Raw genomic sequence first — 15,846 nt, 5'->3', positions numbered from 1 at the left:
TAGGGTACCATCTACAAGGGACTGTCAGGGCATCCTCAGCATCCAATTAGTTTGTACCTAGGGTACTCACATAGTTTAACAGAGGAAGCAGATAGGCTGGGGTCCTGGATAGCAGGGCCACAGCCTGGCTAGAGTCATAAAACAGCAAAAACATCAGCAAAAAGTTGGGGCCAACTATGCAGTCGATGCCACTCTCCTACAGCAGAGCTGCTCTAGAGCCTAAGAACCAGGTCAGCAGAGCTGCACTAGAGCTACAGAACCAGGTCAGCAGAGCCGCTGTAGAGCCAGAGAACCAGGTCAGCAGAGCTGCTTTAGAGCCAGAGAACCAGGTCAGCAGAGCCGTTGTAGTGCCAGAGAACCAGGTCACCAGAGCCGTTGCCGAGCCAGAGAACCAGGTCAGCAGAGCCATTGTACAGCCTGAGAAACAGGTCAGCAAAGTTGTTCTAGAGCCAGAGAACCAGGTCAGCAGAGCTGCTTTGGAGCCAGAGAACCAGGTCAGCAGAGCTGCTTTAGAACCAGAGAACCAGGTCAGCAGAGCTGCTCTAGAGCAAGAGAACCAGGTCAGCAGAGCCGCTGTAGAGCCAGAGAACCAGGTCAGCAGAGCTGCTTTAGAGCCAGAGAACCAGGTCAGCAGAGCCATTGTAGTGCCAGAGAACCAGGTCACCTGAGCTGTTGCCGGGCCAGAGAACCAGGTCAGCAGAGCCGCTGTACAGCCTGAGAACCAGGTCAGCAAAGCTGTTCTAGAGCCAGAGAACTAGGTCAGCAGAGCTGCTTCAGAGCCAGAGAACCAGGTCTACAGAGCTGCTCTAGAGGCAGAGAACCAGGTCAGCAGAGCTGCTTTAGAGCCAGAGAACCAGGTCAGCAGATCTGCTGTACAGCCAGAGAACCAGGTCAGCCGAGCCATTGTAGAGCCAGAGAACCAGGTCAGCAGAGCTGCTGTAGAGCAGGAGAACTAGGTCAGCAGAGCTGCTGTAGAGCCAGAGAAACAGGTCAGCAGTGCTGCTTTAGAGACAGAGAACCAGGTCAGCAGAACTGCTTTAGAACCAGAGAACCAGGTCAGCAAAGCTGCTCTAGAGCCAAAGAACTAGGTCAGCAGAGCTACTGTACAGCCAGAGAACCCGGTCAGGAGGGCTGCTTAAGAGCCAGAGAACCAGGTCAGTCAGAGCTACTGTAGAGCAAAATAACCAGGTCAGCAGAGCCGCTGTAGAGCCAGAGAACCAGGTCAGCAGAGCTGCTGTACAGCCAGAGAACCAGGTCAGCAGAGCTGCTTTAGAGACACAGAACTAGGCTAGCAGAGGCGTTGTAGAGCCAGAGAACCAGGTCAGCAAAGCTGCTTTACAGCCAGAAAAACGGGTCAGCAGAGCCGTTCTACAGCCAGAGAACCAGGTCAGCAGAGCTGCTGTAAAGCCAGAGAACCAGGTCAGCAGAGCCGCTGTAGAGCCAGAGAACCAGATCAGCAAAGCTGCTGTACAGCCAGAGAACAAGGTCAGTAGAGTTGGTCTCGAGACAGAGAACCAGGTCAGCAGAGCCGCTGTACAGCCAGAGAACCAGGTCAGCAAAGCTGCTTTAGAGCCAGAGAACCAGGTCAGCAGAGCTGCTCTAGAGCCTGAGAACCAGGTCAGCAGAGCCATTTTAGAGGCAGAGAACCAAGTCAGCAGAGCCGCTACAGAGCCAGAGAACCACGTCAGCTGAGATGCTGTACAGCCAGAGAACAAGGTTAGCAGAACTGCTCTACAGCCAAAGAACCAGGTCAGCAGAGCTGTTGTACAGCCTAAGAACCAGGTAAGCAAAGCTGCTCTAATCCACAGAACCAGGTCAGCAGAGCTACCTCAAATTCAGAGAACCAAGTCAGCAGAGCTGCTCTAGAGCCTAAGAACCAAGTCAGCAGAGCTGCTCTAGAGCTAGATAACCAGGTCAGCAGAGCTGCTCTAGAGCCTAAGAACCAGGTCAGCAGAGCTGCTCTAGAGCTAGAGAACCAGGTCAGCAGAGCCGCTGTAGAGCCAGAGAACCAGGTCAGCAGAGCTGCTTTAGAGCCAGAGAACCAGGTCAGCAGAGCCATTGTAGTGCCAGAGAACCAGGTCACCTGAGCTGTTGCCGAGCCAGAGAACCAGGTCAGCAGAGCCACTGTACAGCCTGAGAACCAGGTCAGCTAAGCTGTTCTAGAGCCAGAGAATCAGGTCAGCAGAGCTGCTTCAGAGCCAGAGAAGCAGGTCTACAGAGCTGCTCGAGAGGCAGAGAACCAGGTCAGCAGAGCTGCTTTAGAGCCAGAGAACCAGGTCAGCAGATCTGCTGTACAGCCAGAGAACCAGGTCAGCCGAGCCATTGTAGAGCCAGAGAACCAGGTCAGCAGAGCTGCTCTAGAGCCAGAGAACCAGGTCAGCAGAGTCGCTCTAGAGCCAGAGAAACAGGTCAGCAGTGCTGCTTTAGAGACAGAGAACCAGGTCAGCAGAACTGCTTTAGAACCAGAGACCCAGGTCAGCAGAGCTGCTCTAGAGCCAAAGAACTAGGTCAGCAGAGCTACTGTACAGCCAGAGAACCAGGCCAGGAGGGCTGCTTAAGAGCCAGAGAACCAGGTCAGTCAGAGCTACTGTAGAGCAAAATAACCAGGTCAGCAGAGCCGCTGTAGAATCAGAGAACCAGGTCAGCAGAGCTGCTGTACAGCCAGAGAACCAGGTCAGCAGAGCTGCTTTAGAGACACAGAACTAGGCTAGCAGAGGCGTTGTAGAGCCAGAGAACCAGGTCAGCAAAGCTGCTTTACAGCCAGAAAAACGGGTCAGCAGAGCCGTTCTACAGCCAGAGAACCAGGTCAGCAGAGCTGCTGTAAAGCCAGAGAACCAGGTCAGCAGAGCCGCTGTAGAGCCAGAGAACCAGGTCAGCAGAGCCGCTGTAGAGCCAGAGAACCAGGTCAGCAAAGCCGCTGTACAGCCTGAGAACCAGGTCAGCAGAGCTGCTGTAGAGCCAGAGAACCAGGTCAGCAGAGCTGCTTTAGAGCCAGAGAACCAGGTCAGCAGAGCTGATGTAGAGCCAGAGAACCAGGCCTGCAGAGCCGCTCTAGAGCCAGAGAAGCAGGTCAGCAGAGCTGCTTCAAAGCCAGAGAACCAGGTCAGCAGAGCTGCTCTAGAGCCTAAGAACCACATCAGCAGAGACGCTTTAGAGCCAGAGAACCAGGTCAGCAGAGCAGCTGTACAGCCAGAGAACAAGGTCAGCAGAGCTGCTCTACAGCCAAAGTACCAGAGCAGCAGAGCCATTGTACAGCCTGAGAACCTGGTCAGCAAAGCTGCTCTAGAGCCAGAGAACCAGGTCAGCAGAGCTGCTCTAGAGCCAAAGAACTAGGTCAGCAGAGCTGCTGTAGAGCCAGAGAACCAGGTCAGCAGAGCCGCTCTAAAGACAGAGAACCAGGTCAGCAGAGCAGCTCTAGAGCCAGAGAACCAGGTCAGCAGAGCTGCTGTAGAGCCAGAGAACCAGGTCAGCAGAGCCACTCTAGAGCCTGAGAACCAGGTCAGGAGAGCCGTTGTAGAGCCAGAGAAACAGGTCAGCAGAGCCATTTTAGAGCCAGAGAACCAGGTCAGCAGAGCCATTGTAGAACCAGAGAACCAGGACAGCTGAGCTGCTGTACAGCCAGAGAACCAGGTTAGCAGAGCTGCTTTAGAGCCACAGAACCAGGTCAGCAGAGCTTCTGTAGAGCCAGAGAACCAGGGCAGCAGAGCTGCTGTGGAGCCAGAGAACCAGGTCAGCAGAGCTGCTGTAGAGCCAGAGAACCAGGCCAGTAGAGCTGCTATAGAGCCAGAGATCCAAGATAGCAGAGCTGCTGTAGAGCCAGAGAACCAGGTCAGCAGAGCTGCTGTAGAGCCAGAGAACCAGGTCGGGAGAGCCACTGTAGAGCCAAGAGAACCAGGTCAGCAGAGCCACTGTAGAGCCAAGAGAACCAGGTCAGCAGAGTCGCTATAGAGCCAGAGAACCAGGTCAGCAGAGCCGCTCTGGAACCAGAGAACCCGGTCAGCAGAGCCGCTGTACAGCCAGAGAACCAGGTCAGCAGAGCCACTGTACAGCCAGAGAACCAGGTCAGCAGAGCTGCTCTAGAGCCTAAGAACCAAGTCAGCAGAGCTGCTCTAGAGCTAGAGAACCAGGTCAGCAGAGCTGCTCTACAGCCTAAGAACCAGGTCACCAGAGCTGCTCTAGAGCTAGAGAACCAGGTCAGCAAAGCCGCTGTAGAGCCAGAGAACCAGGTCAGCAGAGCTGCTTTAGAGCCAGAGAACCAGGTCAGCAGAGCCGTTGTAGTGCCAAAGCACCAGATCACCAGAGCCGTTGCCGAGCCAGAGAACCAGGTCAGCAGAGCCGTTGTACAGCCTGAGAAGCAGGTCAGCAAAGCTGTTCTAGAGCCAGAGAACCAGGTCAGCAGAGCTGCTTTAGAGCCAGAGAACCAGGTCAACAGAGCTGCTCTAGAGGCAGAGAACCAGGTCAGCCGAGCCATTGTAGAGCCAGAGAACCAGGTCAGCAGAGCTGCTCTAGAGCCTAATAACCAAGTCAGCAGAGCTGCTCTAGAGCTAGAGAACCAGGTCAGCAGAGCTGCTCTACAGATAAAAGAACCAGGTCAGCAGAGCTGCTCTAGAGCTAGAGAACCAGGTCAGCAAAGCCGCTGTAGAGCCAGAGAACCAGGTCAGCAGAGCTGCTTTAGAGCCAGAGAACCAGGTCAGCAGAGCCGTTGTACAGCCTGAGAAGCAGGTCAGCAAAGCTGTTCTAGAGCCAGAGCACCAGGTCAGCAGAGCCGCTGTAGAGCCAGAGAACCAGGTCAGCAGAGCTGCTTTAGAGCCAGAGAACCAGGTCAGCAGAGCCATTGTAGTGCCAAAGCACCAGGTCACTAGAGCCGTTGCCGAGCCAGAGAACCAGGTCAGCAGAGCCGTTGTACAGCCTGAGAAGCAGGTCAGCAAAGCTGTTCTAGAGCCAGAGAACCAGGTCACCAGAGCTGCTTTAGAGCCAGAGAACCAGGTCAACAGAGCTGCTCTAGAGGCAGAGAACCAGGTCAGCCGAGCCATTGTAGACCCAGAGAACCAGGTCAGCAGAGCTGCTTTAGAGTCAGAGAACCAGGTCAGCAGAACTGCTTTAGAACCAGAGAACCAGGTCAGCAGAGCTGCTTTAGAGCCAGAGAACCAGGTCAGCAGAGCTGTTGTTGCGCCAGAGAACCAGGTCACCAGAGCCGTTGCCGAGCCCGAGAGCCAGGTAAGCAGAGCCGGTGTACAGCCAGAGAACCAGGTCAGCAGAGCTGCTGTACAGCCAGAGAACCAATTCAGCCGAGCCATTGTAGAGCCAGAGAACCAGGTCAGCAGAGTTGCTCTAGAGCCTAACAACCAAGTCAGCAGAGCTGCTCTCGAGCTAGAGATCCAGGTCAGCAGAGCTGCTCTAGAGCCAGAGAACCAGGTCAGCAGAGCTGCTTTAGAGTCAGAGAACCAGGTCAGCAGAACTGCTTTAGAACCAGAGAACCAGGTCAGCAGAGCTGCTTTAGAGCCAGAGAACCAGGTCAGCAGAGCCGTTGTTGCGCCAGAGAACCAGGTCACCAGAGCCGTTGCCGAGCCCGAGAGCCAGGTAAGCAGAGCCTTTGTACAGCCTGAGAACTAGGTCAGCAAAGCTGTTCTAGAGCCAGAGAACCAGGTCAGCAGAGCTGCTTTAGATCCAGAGAACCAGGTCAACAGAGCTGCTCTAGATGCAGAGAACAAGGTCAGCAGTGCTACTTTAGAGCCAGAGAACCAGGTCAGCAGACCTGCTGTACAGCCAGAGAACCACGTCAGCCGAGCCATTGTAGAGCCAGAGAACCAGGTCAGCAGAGCTGCTCTAGAGCCAGGGAACTAGGTCAGCAGAGCTGCTGTAGAGCCAGAGAACCAGGTCAGCAGAGTCGCTCTAGAGCCAGAGAGCCAGGTCGGCAGAGCTGCTTTAGAGCCAGAGAACTAGGTCAGCAGAGCTACTGTACAGCCAGAGAACCAGGTCAGCACAGCTGCTTTAGAGCAACAGAACCAGGTCAGGAGGGCTGCTTAAGAGCCAGAGAACCAGGTCAGCAGAGCTACTGTAGAGCAAAATAACCAGTTCAGCAGAGACGCTGTAGAGCCAGAGAACCAGGTCAGCAGATCCGCTGTAGAGCCAAGAGAACCAGGTCAGCAGAGCCGCTATAGAGTCAGAGAACCAGGTCACCAGAGCTGCTGTACAGCCAGAGAACAAGGTCAGTAGAGCTGGTCTCGAGGCAGAGAACCAGGTCTGCAAAGCCGTTGTACAGCCTGAGAACCAGGTCAGCAGAGCCGTTGTAGAGTAAGAGAACCAGGTCAGCAGAGCTGCTGTAGAGCCAGACAACCAGGTCAGCAGAGCTACTGTAGAGCCAAGTAATCAGGTCAGCAGAGCCAATGTACGGCCAGAGAACCAGGTCAGCAGAGCTGCTTTAGAGCCACAGAACTAGGCTAGCAGAGCCGTTGTAGAGCCAGAGAACCAGGTCAACAAAGCTGCTTTACAGCCAGAAAAACAGGTCAGCAGAGCCGTTGCACAGCCAGAGAACCAGGTCAGCAGAGCTGCTGTAGAGCCAGAGAACCAGGTCAGCAGAGCTGCTGTTGAGCCAGAGAACCAGGTCAGCAGAGCGGCTGTACAGCCAGAGAACCAGGTCAGCAGAGCTGCTTTAGAGCCAGAGAACCAGGTCAGCAGAGCTGCTCTACAGCCTGAGAACCAGGTCAGCAGAGCCATTTTAGAGGCAGAGAACCAAGTCCGCAGAGCCGCTACAGAGCCAGAGAACCACGTCAGCTAAGATGCTGTACAGCCAGAGAACAAGGTTAGCAGAACTGCTCTACAGCCAAAGAACCAGGTCAGCAGAGCTGTTGTACAGCCTAAGAACCAGGTCAGCAAAGCTGCTCTAAGCCAGAGAACCAGGTCAGCAGAGCTGCCTCAAATTCAGAGAACCAAGTCAGCAGAGCTGCTCTAGAGCTAGAGAACCAGGTCAGCAGAGCTGCTCTAGAGCCTAAGAACCAGGTCAGCAGAGCTGCTCTAGAGCTAGAGAACCAGGTCAGCAGAGCCGCTGTAGAGCCAGAGAACCAGGTCAGCAGAGCTGCTTTAGAGCCAGAGAACCAGGTCAGGAGAGCCATTGTAGTGCCAGAGAACCAGGTCACCTGAGCTATTGCCGAGCCAGAGAACCAGGTCAGCAGAGCCGCTGTACAGCCTGAGAACCAGGTCAGCAAAGCTGTTCTAGAACCAGAGAACCTGGTCAGCAGAGCTGCTTCAGAGCCAGAGAACCAGGTCTACAGAGCTGCTCTAAAGGCAGAGAACCAGGTCAGCAGAGCTGCTTTAGAGCCAGAGAACCAGGTCAGCAGATCTGCTGTACAGCCAGAGAACCAGGTCAGCCGAGCCATTGTAGAGCCAGAGAACCAGGTCAGCAGAGCTGCTCTAGAGCCGGAGAACTAGGTTAGCAGAGCTGCTGTAGAGCGAGAGAACCAGGTCAGCAGAGTCGCTCTAGAGCCATAGAAACAGGTCAGCAGTGCTGCTTTAGAGACAGAGAACCAGGTCAGCAGAACTGCTTTAGAACCAGAGAACCAGGTCAGCAGAGCTGCTCTAGAGCCAACGAACTAGGTCAGCAGAGATACTGTACAGCCAGAGAACCAGGTCAGGAGGGCTGCTTAAGAGCCAGAGAACCAGGTCAGTCAGAGCTACTGTAGAGCAAAATAACCAGGTCAGCAGAGCCGCTGTAGAGCCAGAGAACCAGGTCAGCAGAGCTGCTTTAGAGCCAGAGAACCAGGTCAGCAGAGCCATTGTAGAGCCTGAGAACCAGGTCAGCAAACCTGATCTAGAGCCAGAGAACCAGGTCAGCAGAGCTGCTTCAGAGCCAGAGAACCAGGTCTCCAGAGCTGCTCTAGAGGCAGAGAACCCGGTCAGCAGAGCTACTTTAGAGCCAGAGAACCAGGTCAGCAGATATGCTGTACAACCAGAGAACCAGGTCAGCGGAGCCATTGTAGAGCCAGAGAACCAGGCCAGCAGAGCTGATCTAGAGCCGGAGAAGTAGGTCAGTAGAGCTGCTGTAGAGCCAGAGAACCAGGTCAGCAGAGTCGCTCTAGAGCCAGAGAACTAGGTCAGCAGAGCTGCTTTAGAGAGAGAGAACCAGGTCAGGAGGGATGCTTAAGAGCCAGAGAACCAGGTCAGCAGAGCTACTGAAGAGCAAAATAACCAGGTCAGCAGAGCCGCTGTAGAGCCAGAGAACAAGATCAGCAGAGCCGCTGTAGAGCCAGAGAACCAGGTCAGCAGAGCCGCTATAGAGCCAGAGAACCAGGTCAGCCGAGCTGCTGTAGAGCCAGAGAACCAGGCCACCAGAGCTGCTGTAGAGCCAGAGAACCAGGCCAGCAGAGCTGCTGTAGAGCCAGAGAACCAAGTCAGCAGAGCCGCTGTAGAGCCAGAGAACCTGGTCAGCAGAGCCGCTGTAGAGCCAGAGAACCAGGTCAGCAGAGCTGCTGTAGAGCCAGAGAACCAGATCAGCAGAGCCGCTGTAGAGCCAGAGAACCAGGTCAGCAGAGCCGCTATAGAGGCAGAGAACCAAGTCAGCCGAGCTGCTGTAGAGCCAGAGAACCAGGCCAGCAAAGCTGCTGTAGAGCCAAAGAACCAAGTCAGCAGAGCCGCTGTAGAGCCAGAGAACCAGGTCAGCAGAGCCGCTATACAGCCAGAGAACCAGGTCAGCCGAGCTGCTGTAGAGCCAGAGAACCAGGCCAGCAGATCTGCTGTAGAGCCAGAGAACCAAGTCAGCAGAGCCGCTGTAGGGCCAGAGAACCAGGTCAGTAGAGCCGCTATAGAGCCAGAGAACCAGGCCAGCAGAGCTGCTGTAGAGCCTGAGAACCAGGTCAGCAGAGCCATTGTAGAGGCAGAGAACCAAGTATGCAGAGCCGCTACAGAGCCAGAGAACCACGTCAGCTGAGATGCTGTACAGCCAGAGAACAAGGTTAGCAGAACTGCTCTACAGCCAAAGAACCAGGTCAGCAGAGCTGTTGTACAGCCTAAGAACCAGGTAAGCAAAGCTGCTCTAAGCCACAGAACCAGGTCAGCAGAGCTACTTCAAATTCAGAGAACCAAGTCAGCAGAGCTGCTCTAGAGCCTAACAACCAAGTCAGCAGAGCTGCTCTAGAGCTAGAGAACCAGGTCAGCAGAGCTGCTCTAGAGCCTAAGAACCAGGTCAGCAGAGCTGCTCTAGAGCTAGAGAACCAGGTCAGCAGAGCCATTGTAGTGCCAGAGAACCAGGTCACCTGAGCTGTTGCCGAGCCAGAGAACCAGGTCAGCAGAGCCGCTGTACAGCCTGAGAACCAGGTCAGCTAAGGTGTTCTAGAGCCAGAGAACCAGGTCAGCAGAGCTGCTTCAGAGCCAGAGAAGCAGGTCTACAGAGCTGCTCGAGAGGCAGAGAACCAGGTCAGCAGAGCTGCTTTAGAGCCAGAGAACCAGGTCAGCAGATCTGCTGTACAGCCAGAGAACCAGGTCAGCCGAGCCATTGTAGAGCCAGAGAACCAGGTCAGCAGAGCTGCTCTAGAGCCGGAGAACTAGGTCAGCAGAGCTGCTGTAGAGCCAGAGAACCAGGTCAGCAGAGTTGCTCTAGAGCCAGAGAAACAGGTCAGCAGTGCTGCTTTAGAGACAGAGAACCAGGTCAGCAGAACTGCTTTAGAACCAGAGAACCAGGTCAGCAGAGCTGCTCTAGAGCCAAAGAACTAGGTCAGCAGAGCTACTGTACAGCCAGAGAACCAGGTCAGGAGGGCTGCTTAAGAGCCAGAGAACCAGGTCAGTCAGAGCTACTGTAGAGCAAAATAACCAGGTCAGCAGAGCCGCTGTAGAATCAGAGAACCAGGTCAGCAGAGCTGCTGTACAGCCAGAGAACCAGGTCAGCAGAGCTGCTTTAGAGACACAGAACTAGGCTAGCAGAGGCGTTGTAGAGCCAGAGAACCAGGTCAGCAAAGCTGCTTTACAGCCAGAAAAACGGCTCAGCAGAGGCGTTCTACAGCCAGAGAACCAGGTCAGCAGAGCTGCTGTAAAGCCAGAGAACCAGGTCAGCAGAGCCGCTGTAGAGCCAGAAAACCAGGTCAGCAGAGCCGCTGTAGAGCCAGAGAACCAGGTCAGCAAAGCCGCTGTACAGCCTGAGAATCAGGTCAGCAGAGCTGCTGTAGAGCCAGAGAACCAGGTCAGCAGAGCTGCTTTAGAGCCAGAGAACCAGGTCAGCAGAGCTGATGTAGAGCCAGAGAACCAGGCCTGCAGAGCCGCTCTAGAGCCAGAGAAGCAGGTCAGCAGAGCTGCTTCAAAGCCAGAGAACCAGGTCAGCAGAGCTGCTCTAGAGCCTAAGAACCACATCAGCAGAGACGCTTTAGAGCCAGAGAACCAGGTCAGCAGAGCAGCTGGACAGCCAGAGAACAAGGTCAGCAGAGCTGCTCTACAGCCAAAGTACCAGAGCAGCAGAGCCATTGTACAGCCTGAGAACCTGGTCAGCAAAGCTGCTCTAGAGCCAGAGAACCAGGTCAGCAGAGCTGCTCTAGGGCCAAAGAACTAGGTCAGCAGAGCTGCTGTAGAGCCAGAGAACCAGGTCAGCAGAGCCGCTCTAAAGACAGAGAACCAGGTCAGCAGAGCAGCTCTAGAGCCAGAGAACCAGGTCAGCAGAGCTGCTGTAGAGCCAGAGAACCAGGTCAGCAGAGCCACTCTAGAGCCTGAGAACCAGGTCAGGAGAGCCGTTGTAGAGCCAGAGAAACAGGTCAGCAGAGCCATTTTAGAGCCAGAGAACCAGGTCAGCAGAGCCAATGTAGAACCAGAGAACCAGGACAGCTAAGCTGCTGTACAGCCAGAGAACCAGGTTAGCAGAGCTGCTTTAGAGCCACAGAACCAGGTCAGCAGAGCTTCTGTAGAGCCAGAGAACCAGGTCAGCAGAGCTGCTGTGGAGCCAGAGAACCAGGTCAGCAGAGCTGCTGTAGAGCCAGAGAACCAGGCCAGTAGTGCTGCTATAGAGCCAGAGATCCAAGACAGCAGAGCTGCTGTAGAGCCAGAGAACCAGGTCAGCAGAGCTGCTGTAGAGCCAGAGAACCAGGTCAGGAGAGCCACTGTAGAGCCAAGAGAACCAGGTCAGCAGAGCCACTGTAGAGCCAAGAGAACCAGGTCAGCAGAGTCGCTATAGAGCCAGAGAACCAGGTCAGCAGAGCCGCTCTAGAACCAGAGAACCCGGTCAGCAGAGCCGCTGTACAGCCAGAGAACCAGGTCAGCAGAGCCACTGTACAGCCAGAGAACCAGGTCAGCAGAGCTGCTTTAGAGCCTGAGAACCAGGTCAGCAAAGCTGCTCTAGAGCCAGAGAACCAGGTCAGCAGAGCTGCCTCAAAGCCAGAGAACTAGGTCAACAGAGCTGCTCTAGAGCCTAAGAACCAAGTCAGCAGAGCTGCTCTAGAGCTAGAGAACCCGGTCAGCAGATCCGTTGTAGTGCCAAAGCACCAGATCACCAGAGCCTTTGCCGAGCCAGAGAACCAGGTCAGCAGAGCCGTTGTACAGCCTGAGAAGCAGGTCAGCAAAGCTGTTCTAGAGCCAGATAACCAGGTCACCAGAGCTGCTTTAGAGCCAGAGAACCAGGTCAACAGAGCTGCTCTAGAGGCAGAGAACCAGGTCAGCCGAGCCATTGTAGAGCCAGAGAACCAGGTCAGCAGAGCTGCTCTAGAGCCTAACAACCAAGTCAGCAGAGCTGCTCTAGAGCTAGAGAACCAGGTCAGCAGAGCTGCTCTACAGCCTAAGAAGCAGGTCAGCAGAGCTGCTCTAGAGCTAGAGAACCAGGTCAGCAAAGCCGCTGTAGAGCCAGAGAACCAGGTCAGCAGAGCTGCTTTAGAGCCTAAGAACCAGGTCAGCAGAGCTGCTCTAGAGCTAGAGAACCAGGTCAGCAGAGCCGCTGTAGAGCCAGAGAACCAGGTCAGCAGAGCTGCTTTAGAGCCAGAGAACCAGGTCAGCAGAGCCATTGTAGTGCCAGAGAACCAGGTCACCTGAGCTGTTGCCGAGCCAGAGAACCAGGTCAGCAGAGCCGCTGTACAGCCTGAGAACCAGGTCAGCTAAGGTGTTCTAGAGCCAGAGAACCAGGTCAGCAGAGCTGCTTCAGAGCCAGAGAAGCAGGTCTACAGAGCTGCTCGAGAGGCAGAGAACCAGGTCAGCAGAGCTGCTTTAGAGCCAGAGAACCAGGTCAGCAGATCTGCTGTACAGCCAGAGAACCAGGTCAGCCGAGCCATTGTAGAGCCAGAGAACCAGGTCAGCAGAGCTGCTCTAGAGCCGGAGAACTAGGTCAGCAGAGCTGCTGTAGAGCCAGAGAACCAGGTCAGCAGAGTTGCTCTAGAGCCAGAGAAACAGGTCAGCAGTGCTGCTTTAGAGACAGAGAACCAGGTCAGCAGAACTGCTTTAGAACCAGAGAACCAGGTCAGCAGAGCTGCTCTAGAGCCAAAGAACTAGGTCAGCAGAGCTACTGTACAGCCAGAGAACCAGGTCAGGAGGGCTGCTTAAGAGCCAGAGAACCAGGTCAGTCAGAGCTACTGTAGAGCAAAATAACCAGGTCAGCAGAGCCGCTGTAGAATCAGAGAACCAGGTCAGCAGAGCTGCTGTACAGCCAGAGAACCAGGTCAGCAGAGCTGCTTTAGAGACACAGAACTAGGCTAGCAGAGGCGTTGTAGAGCCAGAGAACCAGGTCAGCAAAGCTGCTTTACAGCCAGAAAAACGGCTCAGCAGAGGCGTTCTACAGCCAGAGAACCAGGTCAGCAGAGCTGCTGTAAAGCCAGAGAACCAGGTCAGCAGAGCCGCTGTAGAGCCAGAAAACCAGGTCAGCAGAGCCGCTGTAGAGCCAGAGAACCAGGTCAGCAAAGCCGCTGTACAGCCTGAGAATCAGGTCAGCAGAGCTGCTGTAGAGCCAGAGAACCAGGTCAGCAGAGCTGCTTTAGAGCCAGAGAACCAGGTCAGCAGAGCTGATGTAGAGCCAGAGAACCAGGCCTGCAGAGCCGCTCTAGGGCCAGAGAAGCAGGTCAGCAGAGCTGCTTCAAAGCCAGAGAACCAGGTCAGCAGAGCTGCTCTAGAGCCTAAGAACCACATCAGCAGAGACGCTTTAGAGCCAGAGAACCAGGTCAGCAGAGCAGCTGGACAGCCAGAGAACAAGGTCAGCAGAGCTGCTCTACAGCCAAAGTACCAGAGCAGCAGAGCCATTGTACAGCCTGAGAACCTGGTCAGCAAAGCTGCTCTAGAGCCAGAGAACCAGGTCAGCAGAGCTGCTCTAGGGCCAAAGAACTAGGTCAGCAGAGCTGCTGTAGAGCCAGAGAACCAGGTCAGCAGAGCCGCTCTAAAGACAGAGAACCAGGTCAGCAGAGCAGCTCTAGAGCCAGAGAACCAGGTCAGCAGAGCTGCTGTAGAGCCAGAGAACCAGGTCAGCAGAGCCACTCTAGAGCCTGAGAACCAGGTCAGGAGAGCCGTTGTAGAGCCAGAGAAACAGGTCAGCAGAGCCATTTTAGAGCCAGAGAACCAGGTCAGCAGAGCCAATGTAGAACCAGAGAACCAGGACAGCTAAGCTGCTGTACAGCCAGAGAACCAGGTTAGCAGAGCTGCTTTAGAGCCACAGAACCAGGTCAGCAGAGCTTCTGTAGAGCCAGAGAACCAGGTCAGCAGAGCTGCTGTGGAGCCAGAGAACCAGGTCAGCAGAGCTGCTGTAGAGCCAGAGAACCAGGCCAGTAGTGCTGCTATAGAGCCAGAGATCCAAGACAGCAGAGCTGCTGTAGAGCCAGAGAACCAGGTCAGCAGAGCTGCTGTAGAGCCAGAGAACCAGGTCAGGAGAGCCACTGTAGAGCCAAGAGAACCAGGTCAGCAGAGCCACTGTAGAGCCAAGAGAACCAGGTCAGCAGAGTCGCTATAGAGCCAGAGAACCAGGTCAGCAGAGCCGCTCTAGAACCAGAGAACCCGGTCAGCAGAGCCGCTGTACAGCCAGAGAACCAGGTCAGCAGAGCCACTGTACAGCCAGAGAACCAGGTCAGCAGAGCTGCTTTAGAGCCTGAGAACCAGGTCAGCAAAGCTGCTCTAGAGCCAGAGAACCAGGTCAGCAGAGCTGCCTCAAAGCCAGAGAACTAGGTCAACAGAGCTGCTCTAGAGCCTAAGAACCAAGTCAGCAGAGCTGCTCTAGAGCTAGAGAACCCGGTCAGCAGATCCGTTGTAGTGCCAAAGCACCAGATCACCAGAGCCTTTGCCGAGCCAGAGAACCAGGTCAGCAGAGCCGTTGTACAGCCTGAGAAGCAGGTCAGCAAAGCTGTTCTAGAGCCAGATAACCAGGTCACCAGAGCTGCTTTAGAGCCAGAGAACCAGGTCAACAGAGCTGCTCTAGAGGCAGAGAACCAGGTCAGCCGAGCCATTGTAGAGCCAGAGAACCAGGTCAGCAGAGCTGCTCTAGAGCCTAACAACCAAGTCAGCAGAGCTGCTCTAGAGCTAGAGAACCAGGTCAGCAGAGCTGCTCTACAGCCTAAGAAGCAGGTCAGCAGAGCTGCTCTAGAGCTAGAGAACCAGGTCAGCAAAGCCGCTGTAGAGCCAGAGAACCAGGTCAGCAGAGCTGCTTTAGAGCCAGAGAACCAGGTCAGCAGAGCCGTTGTAGTGCCAAAGCACCAGTTCACCAGAGTCGTTGCCGAGCCAGAGAACCAGGTCAGCAGAGCCGTTGTACAGCCTGAGAAGCAGATCAGCAAAGCTGTTCTAGAGCCAGAGAACCAGGTCAGCAGAGCCGCTGTAGAGCCAGAGAACCAGGTCAGCAGAGCTGCTTTAGAGCCAGAGAGCCAGGTCAGCAGAGCCGTTGTAGTGCCAAAGCACCAGGTCACTAGAGCTGTTGCCGAGCCAGAGAACCAGGTCAGCAGAGCCGCTGTAGAGCCAGAGAACCAGGTCAGCAGAGCCGCTGTAGAGCCAGAGAACCAGGTCAGCAGAGCTGCTTTAGAGCCAGAGAACCAGGTCAACAGAGCTGCTCTAGAGGCAGAGAACCAGGTCAGCTGAGCCATTGTAGAGCCAGAGAACCAGGTCAGCAGAGCTGCTCTAGAGCCTAACAACCAAGTCAGCAGAGCTGCTCTAGAGCTAGAGAACCAGGTCAGCAGAGCTGCTCTACAGCCTAAGAACCAGGTCAGTAGAGCTGCTCTAGAGCTAGAGAACCAGGTCAGCAAAGCCGCTGTAGAGCCAGAGAACCAGGTCAGCAGAGCTGCTTTAGAGCCAGAGAACCAGGTCAGCAGAGCCGTTGTAGTGCCAAAGCACCAGTTCACCAGAGCCGTTGCCGAGCCAGAGAACCAGGTCAGCAGAGCCGTTGTACAGCCTGAGAAGCAGGTCAGCAAAGCTGTTCTAGAGCCAGAGAACCAGGTCAGCAGAGCCGCTGTAGAGCCAGAGAACCAGGTCAGCAGAGCTGCTTTAGAGCCAGAGAACCAGGTCAGCAGAGCCGTTGTAGTGTCAAAGCACCAGGTCACTAGAGCTGTTGCCGAGCCAAAGAACCAGGTCAGCAGAGCCGTTGTACAGCCTGAGAAGCAGGTCAGCAAAGCTGTTCTAGAGCCAGAGAACCAGGTCAGCAGAGCTGCTTTAGAGCCAGAGAACCAGGTCAACAGAGCTGCTCTAGAGGCAGAGAACCAGGTCAGCCGAGCCATTGTAGAGCCAGAGAACTAGGTCAGCAGAGCTGCTTGAGAGTCAGAGAACCAGGTCAGCAGAACTGCTTTAGAACCAGAGAACCAGGTCAGCAGAGCTGCTTTAGAGCCAGAGAACCAGGTCAGCAGAGCTGTTGTTGCGCCAGAGAACCAGGTCACCAGAGCCGTTGCCGAGCCCGAGAGCCAGGTAAGCAGAGCCGGTGTACAGCCAGAGAAC

Source organism: Triturus cristatus, unplaced genomic scaffold (assembly GCF_964204655.1).
Source record: "Triturus cristatus unplaced genomic scaffold, aTriCri1.1 SCAFFOLD_200, whole genome shotgun sequence".
Taxonomy (NCBI): Eukaryota; Metazoa; Chordata; class Amphibia; order Caudata; family Salamandridae; genus Triturus; species Triturus cristatus.
Note: the sequence above shows the minus strand (reverse complement) of the source record.